We start from the raw sequence: 10,435 nt of genomic DNA, 5'->3' as shown, positions 1-10,435 counted from the left end.
CTTCACCCACCATTTCCCCACAGTTCTGCCCTCCAGAGCCCTCGGTTGCTCCCTTATCCCCCTCTTACCCCCCATGTGCCCCCCGAGACCCCCCAGTGACCCCACAAAGCCGGGATCGAGCGCTGTTGCCCCACCAAGGTAGGTGACACTGGGGGGGAAAGGAGCTAAAAGAGGTTTTTTGCATCCCCCCTCCCCACCCCCCGGTTCTTACGCCCTATTTTGTGCACTAGAGCCCCCCAGAAGGGCTTGGTGCCCTACGAGGAGGAGGAATTGGGGGGATCCCTGGTTGCACCCCCGGCTGAGCCTTTTTTGTGGGGGCACTGACCCCCTGAGGATGTGGTGAGAGGTGGGGGGGGCAAAGGGGAAGAGGAGGGGTCAAAAAGGGGGGGTCATGTGGGGGCCCCTCAGAAAGAGACTCGGAGAGTGCTGGGGAGGAGGTGATGGCATTCTCGGTCTCCTATGGATGGCTCTGTCCTCCCACCCTCCTACCTCAGCAGCCCCCCCACTTTTCACAGGGTGAGAAATACTTAACTTCTTTTTTCTTTCCTCTATATCTGATTTGGGGAGGATTGAAAGCAGCTGTAGCCTTTTGCAGAGAAACCTCTGGATAAGGGCAAGGAGGAGCTTTTCTTCTGTCCAACCTTCCTCCTTTTTTGTTCTTTCTGACACAGGATGTCTGACCAACTTAAAGTTTTGGTCTGTTTTCTTCTCAGAGTGTTTTCTTAACTTCTTTGGTTTGTTTTGGGTTTGTTTGGGTTTTGTTGTTGGTGGTGGTTTAGGGTTTTTTTGGTGAGGCTGCTCATAAACGTGTGTCTTGTTTGCCTGTAGGTGTAAGTGACTGCTTAGAGCGGGCAGGCTGCTATATTTCTATGGTAGGGTGTTTATCTCTCATCTTCCCTGTTTTTATAGTGCCTCTGGCCAAGCTTTTGTAGAACTGGACTGTTTCACCTAATTTGGCTAAAACAAAAGACTCAGCTTCTGTTTTCACTCAAGTTGGTGTAGTGCAAAAATGAGAAGGTCTTTAAAAGCACTGGAAATACACAGGATAGAAAGGTTTGAAAGAGTGAAATGGCAGATTACTGTTCACCGTGATAAAAACCCTTTCTGACGTGCACTTTGTGGTTGGTACGTGCATCTTCTGACCAGAGAATTTGTTTTTATACACTGCATCTTTGATGCTCTGTTTCCTGTTGTTAGGAGTGCAAAGAGAGCTCTTAAGAGTGGAAATGAGAAGCAAAGTCATAAAGGCATAGCATATCATGTATTGACGAATACAATCTTATACTGTTTTTTTGCCCATAGCTTGCACACACCAGACAGACTGACATTGTTGCTTTCTTCAAGGAGTCCCTTTAGTGTATTGGTAACGTTTAGAACGATAATGAGCTGAAGTCTTGTTTGTGTTAGTCATGGTAAAACTGTCTACTTGTTGCTTAAGCTAATTTGCCTCGGTTCATGCGAAGCGTGTGGAAGACCGAGCCTTTCAGAGTGGTGTTAGAACTAAGTTTTCAGTTTGTGTTGTCTAGGGAATCCATTGGGTTTGACCTGTAATTCAAACATGCTAAATTAGGTCAATATGAACTCAGTGAAAATGTTAACTTTCTGTGGAGGAACACATTAAAAGGAGATTTAAATGAGGATTATGGGAACCAGTATTCTTTTACTGCTAGTGTAAACATTCTTAATTTAGATGGTTCTACTTTTCTTTTTCTCGAGTATCTAGCTGTATAGAGAAAGGTCGGTGGCTATAGTCCTTAAAAAGCTAGTAAGCCTGCTGGAATAAACCTTGAACTTTGTTATGAGGATAACACTACTTATGCCCTTGGGAGAACTAAATGACAGGAACAGTGACTGCATGTGCGGAGCCGTGCGTCTGAGAGGAAGGGAGAGTGGCCTTTTCTGGGATGGTGTCATCCTGCCGTGATGCAATGAAAAGTCTGTAAAAGTCAAACCTATTTATTGGCTAATGTGATCTGCTAAGTTGTTACATTAAAAATAAAGTTTTGGGGTTTTTTTCCCAGTCTTAATTCTGTAATTTTGAATTTTGACTGCATCTAGCTAACAGCTTCAGCTGGAGTTATTTTATGTTTCTGGGTTGAGGTTGATGCAGTAACTCTGATTTGTATTATCCAGTCTTGGGAGTCTTGGTGCTGGATTTGAATCGAGGGCTCCTGAGGTTCTGAAAATCTTTAATTGAATCTTGTTGATGAAGGTATCTCTAAGTGTTCGAAGCTTGCAAGCGTTTTGTTTGCTTTTGTTCTTGTGCACTACTAATTTGAGCTGTGGTGTATTCAAGAAAGTAAGCTTTGCTTTATTTTTGCTCCCCATTCTTGCATTTCTGGTAGTGAACTTTCAATTAAGTTTCCCAATTTTGCCAAAAAGGTGGAAATCCATAGCCCTACAGCAGAGGTTTGTCCTGACAGGAAAAGAGTATTGCTCCTTCAGTGTACCGTTGCACTGGGTTGTATTCGGTGTTAAATCAGAGAAGTACAGAGTCCTGTGAAACCTTCTGGGTGCTTTGCATCCCAAACCGTGCTGTCTAGGGAATACATCAGACTCAGGTTTTGCTGTCTTTCAGCGGTGCGGATGCATCAGTGTATTGGATTGCTCTAAAGGTTCTATTTAAAAACAATTCTAACAACTTGTAATTTCAAGTAAGCTATGTAAAATTTGTTCCTTTATACTCCTCAGATGTGTGTATCAGGTAATTTTTCCCAACTTTTTAATGTCCAAATATTTTTCTTTTTCTTTTTTTAAAAATTTTAAACACAGAAGTTCTTTAAGCCCTAAGTTGGTAATAATTTTCATTATCACTTTGAGCACTTGGCTCTGCTTTGGATATGAAAATGTCATAAGGCTTTTTTAGCCTGTATTGCAGTAAAGGAACTAAAGAAGAAGGTTTTTTTGTGGATATAGTATTTTCTTTAGGTAGTCTAACATGTTTTGAATTTAGTACTGACAATATTAACAAGTGTGGATCCTTTTTCTTACTTTAAGTGTTACAATAGTTGTAGGTATAGCAAGTTAATCCTTTTCACCTTTCAGACTTTGTTCTGATCATATCTGAGATGGTTTTGTATGTTCTTAGTTGCTGTTTAACTGTCATCTGTTGTGTGCTCTCAATGAGCAAGTAAAAAATACTTGTAATAAAAGTTGTAGCTGAATACTTATGGAGGAAGGAGCTTTAATTTTGTAGCTATTTATGCCATTTTGATTTATTCGTACTCGATTATTATTAGATGTACGCTGGAGATGCAGAGGTAATTAACACATGCAGTTTCTATTTGTTATAGAATATAGAGGAATAGAGGGGCAGAATCCCCTCCCTCGACCTGCTGGCCATGCTTCTTTGGATGCAGCCCAGGATACGGTTGGCCTTCTGGGCTGCGAGCACGCATTGCCGGCTCATGTCGAGCTTCTCATCGACCAGCACCCCCAAGTTCTTCTCTGCCGGGCTGCTCTCAATCACATCATTCCCCATCCTGTGTTGAAATTGGGGATTGCCCCGACCCAGGTGTAAGACTTTACACTTGACCTTGTTGAAACTCATGAGGTTCACACAGGTCCACTTCTCCAGCCTGTTCAGGTCTCTCTGGATGACATCCCGTCCTTCCGGTGTGGCAACTGCCCCACTCAGCTTGGCGTCATCTGCAAACTTGCTGAGTGTGCCCTCAATCTCGCTGTCTGTGTCATTGATGAAGATAATAAACAGCACTGGTCCCAGTACAGATCCCTGAGGGACAGCACTTGTCACGGATCTCCATCTGGACATCGAGCTGTTGACCACTACTCTCTGAGTACGACATGCAACCAGTTTCTTATCCACCGTACCATCCACCCATCAAATCCATCTCTCTCCAATTTAGAGAGAAGGATGTTGTGTAATTGGTAGAGGGAGCTTCCCTTTACAGGGTAGATTTATTCGCAGGTAGTGTAACTCTGTATTAAAACACAGAGAATCTTTAAGATGGTTTTTCAGCCATTTGTAGGGTGATTAGAGCAAATGGTTTGTGTCGAAATGTGGCAGAATGTTTACGATGTCTAGCTTGTTTATTCCTTTTAACCCAGCTGAATACGGTCCACTTAAAATATGAACCATTATAGCGTATTTATAATCGCAAGTTTCCAGGATTGTTCCTGGGGTATATGGGTTATAATATAGCTAACTTCCCCAAATTAAATTGCAGAGAATCAACGACAAAGGAGAAGTCTCCGTCTAAGAAGGCAGCGTCAGATGGAGAGCTGTGTACTGAGTAACGATGATGAGGATGAATCAAGAGATAAATGATGTGTACATGACAGATAAAGTGAGTCAAGAACTGGGACCACTGGAGGATGAAACTACAAGTTCAAAGTACGTATGCCTTATGACCTAGCAAACACTGAATTTGGCTTTTCTTCTACGGGTCTAAGTTATATTGCTATAGCCTGGCTTATTTTTGAAGTCTTAACTTGTGCACATTCTAGTTTGTTTCCACTGTCAATGAGTACAACATGACATTTTGCATGATGATGAAATGATACCATTTGTACTTTAGGATAAAAAGGCAGCCCAAGAGAGTAGTACAACTTTGTATGGCACTACAAAGATGAGTGTGTGGAGGTACAGCAGGGAAGGAAGATTGGTCACAGGCCGTAGCTCATAATGTGTTCTATTTACTTCTCCTGCATCGCTCTGGTAGTGATGATAGATCTGGAAATATTTTCATTTTCATTGGTGTAGATGAGACTTGGTGTCAAGGCAGCTTGGCAAATTCCAGTGAAAACTATTATTCAATCACTCCCTTTTTTTAGACGCTGTGCCAGTTAACTGCCTTTTTCTCTTGGACCGGTGACTGTTCTTCCCAAGGAACACTTGCAAGGCAATTGTGGAGGTAATACCATTGTAGCCAGTTGTTGTTCTGTATATGTATGTCATGGAGCTCTCTGGTATGTTGGCACATGAGGTGACAATCTCCCTGTTTGGGTAGAGAAAACAGTCAACTCCTGCTGTAGGAGCAGTCCATTATGTGAAGAAAGGCGAAATGCATTAGACTAATTAAGTGAAACCAGGTGCCCACGTGACAGGGGACAGGACAAGAGGGAATGGCCTGAAGCTCCGTCAGGGGAGGTTCAGGTTGGATATCAGAAAAAAATTCTTCACAGTAAGAGTCATTGGGTACTGGAACAGCTGCCCAGGGAGGTGGTCGAGTCGCCTTCCCTGGAGGTGTTTAAGGAACGGGTGGATGAAGTGCTGAGGGACATGGTTTAGGGAGTGTTAGGAATGGTTGGACTCGATGATCCAATGGGTCCTTTCCAACCTTGTGATTCTGTGAAGTTGCATCTCCCTTTGCCCTGAGGCTTTCCCAGCTTTCTTTAGACGAGCGTTTTGACAAGCCACGAGAAGTCAGGCACATGTCCTAGGAGAGAGCATTCCTCTCTTTCAGCGAGGCAGGAGCACTCTGGTGTATCTGCTGTAAGCCAGTCCTCCCTCCCTTCCTCCCTTCCTCCCTCCCCTCCCCTCCCCTCCCCTCCCCTCCCCTCCCCTCCCCTCCCCTCCCCTCCCCTCAACTGTTTCAGATGGGTTATGTAAGCAGACCCCCTGCTGCCGGGGCAACGGCTGTTGTAACAGCAGATGCCCAGGCGAGTCCTGTGCTGGGCGTGCTGGAGACTGGAGGTCAGGTCCTGACTTCCTTTGCTCGGGAGCAAACTCTGAGTGTTAGTTGTCTTCGGCTCAGGTGAGAACATTGGGTGATGGTGAGAAAACCGCTGGGATAATTCTACATGGAAGCGTTGGTGATTTTTCAAAAGCCTTTCCCATTGGAAGGGCCCTAAAACGATCCCCCAGTCCACCTGCCTGACCACTGCGGGTCTGGCCAAAAGTTACTGCATGCTGTCAAGGGCATTGTCGAAAACCCTCTGAACACTGGCAGGCTTGGGGCATTGATCACTTGGCCAGGAAGCCTGTTCCAGTGTTTGACCACCCTCTTGGTAAAGAAAAGCTTCCTCACGTCCAGTCTAAACGTCCCCTGGCACAGCTCTGAACCGTTCCCACACATCCTATCTGTGGATCCCAGGGAGAAGAGCTCAGCACCTCCCTCTCCACTGCCTCTCATTAAGAAGTTGCAGAGATCAAGGAGGTGGCCCCTCAACCTCCCTTCCTTCAAACTAGACAAGCCCCAAGTCCTCAGCTGCTTCTCACGTGACATTCCTTCCAGCCCTGTCACCAGCTTTGTTGCCCTCCTCAGGACACGTTCGAGAACCTGCACATCCTTCTTCAGTTGCCTCCTCTCAATGTTTCTTAAGCGGAGCACAGGCTCATAGCCTTCTAATTCGCTTTGATCCCTCTGCTGAGAAAGGGAGGAAAAAATGAGGGGTCCAGAGTCAATGGGTTGCTTTCTGTTAAACTTTGTATTTTTCTAGTTTTCTAACAAACGAGCTTATGATGGTGTATAGTTTAGGAACTGGATAAGATCGACTAAGGCTTCAGGTGCAGTTGTAGGTGTCTGGGATGCAAATAGCAAACTATGGTACCTACCATTTAGTTTTGGATAGAAACTGGTGACTTGGGAAAGGAAATGTGAGAGAGGGCATGTATTTAAGAGAACCTGCGCTACAGGTAAACAATTTTACTCCCCATTGCAAACCCAATTCTTAAACCACCTTGTTTACAGAAGTTCTAGAAATAATTTTCTGGGTTTGTGGTAAATACAGAGAAACATAAGCATATTCACATAACTTCACCTTCATTTACATAACTTCACCTTCTGTGATATTTAAGGTGTTTAATCTCTCTCTGTGCTCCCAAAAACCTTAGCTCAGACTGATTCCAATGGCTGCCTGGAAGGTGACACCTGGTAGAATGGTGAACTAGTTTTCTCACTTGCAAACCATCGTGATCTGTTTTCTCTTTGTGGCACAAGTGCCAAGAGGTCTGGGGTGACGTGTTTCTTGGATGCGGTGTGTTCAGCTAGGAGTGACAAATGGCACCATCCTTTGCCTACAACAGCCTTTCAGAAGAGAATTTTGTGTCTTGTGGTGTGCTCTCAATGGTGCTACAAAGCTGAGGGCCACATTAGAATTAGTTCTAAAGAAAGTGCTAAGACCTTGGTCTCTCTTAGAACCAACAGAAGCGCCGCGGAGGAGGACTTAAATACAGTCCAATGACAAAACGATTCAGGAAGCTGGTTTGGGAAAGAGAACAAGATGCTGAGTCTGACTCAGGGGAAGACAGTGGTAAGCTTTCATTATAACTTGGGAAAAACATAAACTGCTTCTGAAGGGTTGGGTTTCCACTTCACATGTACACTTAGTGGTTTCTGGGTCCTTTCCTGGGGAGGAATGGAAAGCTGCTGTTAGAAATACTGTAAAATTATTATATCCATATAAAGCTCTAAGTCTGAGCTAACCTGAATCGATAGGGGCGAGGTTGAATCCTACGCCCGTCTGTTGCATAGTGGCAGGAAAGTTTACTCCTTTGCAGCCTCTGTTCTTGACTCTAACATTGTGTTTTGAAGCTGCTGAGGAAGCTGAAGGTTCCCATCTGTCTGGTGAGGATGTTGGAGGGGAAACATCTGAATTTGAAGGTGAAACCTCCTCTGACGATATTGTTCGGGTAAGTAAGGAACACCACGTTTATGTAAATGTTGTGTTCAGATTAGGTTTGCATCGTTCTTCCTGATAGAATCTGGCTTTAAGGATGAATTGTAGACTCAAAGTTGACTTGTCAGTGCATGAAAGGCCCACGTTACAGGTCAATACTGAAGCTGCTCTGAAGGTGCTGCTTAGTAAAACCCTTTCCAGACACAGCAACACAGCCTTGTTTGCTCAGGCTCTTGTAAATCTGCATGAGTCCTTTCAATGTAAAATGGCTATTTAAATTCTGGAGAAGAATTTAAGCCAGTATGACCAGGAGAAAGGTGGTCCTATCTCTTTCAATTGGGTAGGAATGATGAGAGATGCCTCTCCAGTGTGGGATTCTCTAAGGATGCACGCCCCTCGTTTACTAAAGTGTAGCTCCTGGGTGAGAGGGAGCCTGGTATACCCGCTGTGGGGCCGTCACGAATGTATGTGACGAATTCTGCTGGCCAGTACTAACTCGAGGAATCTGGAAGTCTGAATGCTAAGGCATTGAAACACTCTGCTGAAATGTGTATTTGACCTATATTTGAAGATCTGTTCACTACAAATATATGGACATCCTGAGTGCGGTAGTACACGTAAGGCTTGATCCTCACCAGGTTTGAGTTTGGGTCATAGCTTACCGAGGCCTTAGACATTCAAAGCCTCATCTTCTTGGCTTGTCTGCTGGCATGTCAAGAAGCAGTGTGACATCGAGGGTTAAACGTGGCTCTGATACATCATTTTAGGCAGAGTTCATCCTCAAAACCAAAAGGACCTAAGAGTGCATCACCATCTGGCAGTATCATTTGCAGCTAGTGGAAGAGTCATGTAAAATAGCTTGTTGCTCCAGAACTTGAGGAGGATGGATGCCAGTCACGGGTAGTGCACCATCAGGAAACGCAATTTAGAGTGGAATCTTTGCCAGATATATTGAAGGTTTAGGTCAATTATGTAAATAAAATCAAGTGAAGGAGATCACAGAAATACTTTGACCTCACTAGTATGTAGCATTTAGTTGAACCATCAGTTTACGGTTGTCCTGCCAGAGATGCCAAGCGCAACTGGAGCTGACCATGGCACAAACTAGTGCCGTTTATTACTGTGAGAAGTCGTTAACAGATCCCACTTTTTTCCCTGCTATTTTTAAATCTAGACAGGTATTCGATCCACTCCCGGTGTTTGTTAGAATCTCAGTTTTGGCAGGCCATAGCTGCTGTGCAGGACCAGAAAGAAGTGGCAGGAACAGCATTGGTGTCCTCCTGGTGCTCCCGTTCGTTAGCCTTTGCAAAGGAAAGGCCTCAAACATTACAGCATCATCTGCATTGCCCCAGCCCCAGCTGCCCCAAAGCCAAGTGGAACGTTAGGTTTGGGTTTTTCATTCAGAAGCTCTTAACCTGCTATAGAGTGTTTCTGGATCTCACACCTGAAGTTGCCTATTTTGGGGGAGCAAGAGGGGGAGAATCTCCCCCAGCCTAAATCAAATTAGGGTCCTGATAGAATCTGGCTTTAAGGAGGAGTTGTAGACTCAAAGTTTACTTGCCAGTGCTTGGTAGCCGTGCACAGAGGGTCGAGAGGGAATCTGCTCTGCAGGTGTACCTGCAGACTGTTAGAGAGTAGCCTAAAATAGCCTGTTGCCCCCAGAACAGAGGGGGAAGGAGGGAAAGAATCTCCCCCAGCCTAAGTCAAATTAGGGTCCTAAGCCAAATTAGGGGAGAAGGTAGAGGGCTGAATATAAGGAATTGGTAGTGGTTGCTTCCTTAAAATTAGGTTTATGGTCTTTGTACTTCCAACTTTGTCTCTAGTTCTAATGAAGAAACACCATGACCACACCATGAGTTTGTAGTAAATACACTGTAAACATAAGCATATTCACATAACATCACCGTCTGTGATATTTAAGGTGTTTAATCTCCCTCAGTGCTCAAAAAAACCTTAGCTCAGACTGATTCCAATGGCTGCCTGGAAGGTGACACCTGGTAGAATGGTGAACTAGTTTTCTCACTTGCAAACCATCATGATCTGTTTTCTCTTTGTGGCACAAGTGCCAAGAGGTCTGAGGTGACATGTTTCACACATGCGGTGTGTTCAGCTAGGAGTGACAAATGGCACCATCCTTTGCCTACAACAGCCTTTCAGAAGAGAATTTTGTGTCTCGTGGTGTGCTCTCAATGGTGCTACAAAGCTGAGGGACACATTAGATTTAGTCCTAAAGAAAGTGCTAAGGCCTTGGTCTCTCTTAGAACCAACGGAAGCGCCACGGAGGAGGACTTAATGGCAGCCCAATGACAAAACGATTCAGACTGAAGAATTGGGAAAGAGAATGGGATGCTGCGTCTGACTCAGGGGAAGACAGTGGTAAGCTTTCATTATAACTTGGGAAAAACATAAACTGCTTCTGAAGGGTTGGGTTTCCACTTAACATGTACACTTCCCGGTTTCTGGGTCCTTTTGTGGGAAGGAAGGGGAACCTGCCTTTAGAAATACTGTAAAATTATTATATCCAAATAAAGCTATAAGTCAACCTGAATCGATAGGGGCGAGGCTGAATGCTACGTCATTCTGTTGCGTAGTGGCAGGAAAGTTTACTCCTTTGCAGCCTCTGATCTTGACTCTAACATTGTGTTTTGAAGCTGCTGAAGAAGCTGAGGGTTCCCATCTGTCCGGTGAAGATCTTGAGGGGCAAACATCTGAAGCTGAAACCTCCTCTGACAATATTGTTTGGGTAAGTAAGGAACACCACGTTTATGTAAATGTTGTGTTCAGATTAGGTTTGCATCATTGTTCTTCCTGATAGAATCTGGCTTTAAGGATGAGTTGTAGACTCAAAGTTGAC

At 44.5% G+C, this 10,435-nt stretch overlaps 1 long non-coding RNA gene across 1 annotated transcript; it reads left to right on the top strand.

The window, feature by feature from the left end:
* On the top strand, positions 1-9,957 carry LOC128850776 (uncharacterized). Its single transcript, XR_008448069.1, has 6 exons — positions 1-138; positions 4,188-4,354; positions 4,795-4,874; positions 7,101-7,215; positions 7,497-7,594; positions 9,843-9,957. It is a non-coding gene; the product is annotated as an uncharacterized LOC128850776 (long non-coding RNA).
* Positions 9,958-10,435: the final 478 nt, after the last annotated feature.

Source organism: Cuculus canorus, unplaced genomic scaffold (genome assembly GCF_017976375.1).
Source record: "Cuculus canorus isolate bCucCan1 unplaced genomic scaffold, bCucCan1.pri scaffold_69_arrow_ctg1, whole genome shotgun sequence".
NCBI lineage: Eukaryota > Metazoa > Chordata > Aves > Cuculiformes > Cuculidae > Cuculus > Cuculus canorus.
Note: the sequence above shows the minus strand (reverse complement) of the source record. Positions and strands in the feature narration are given on the sequence as shown.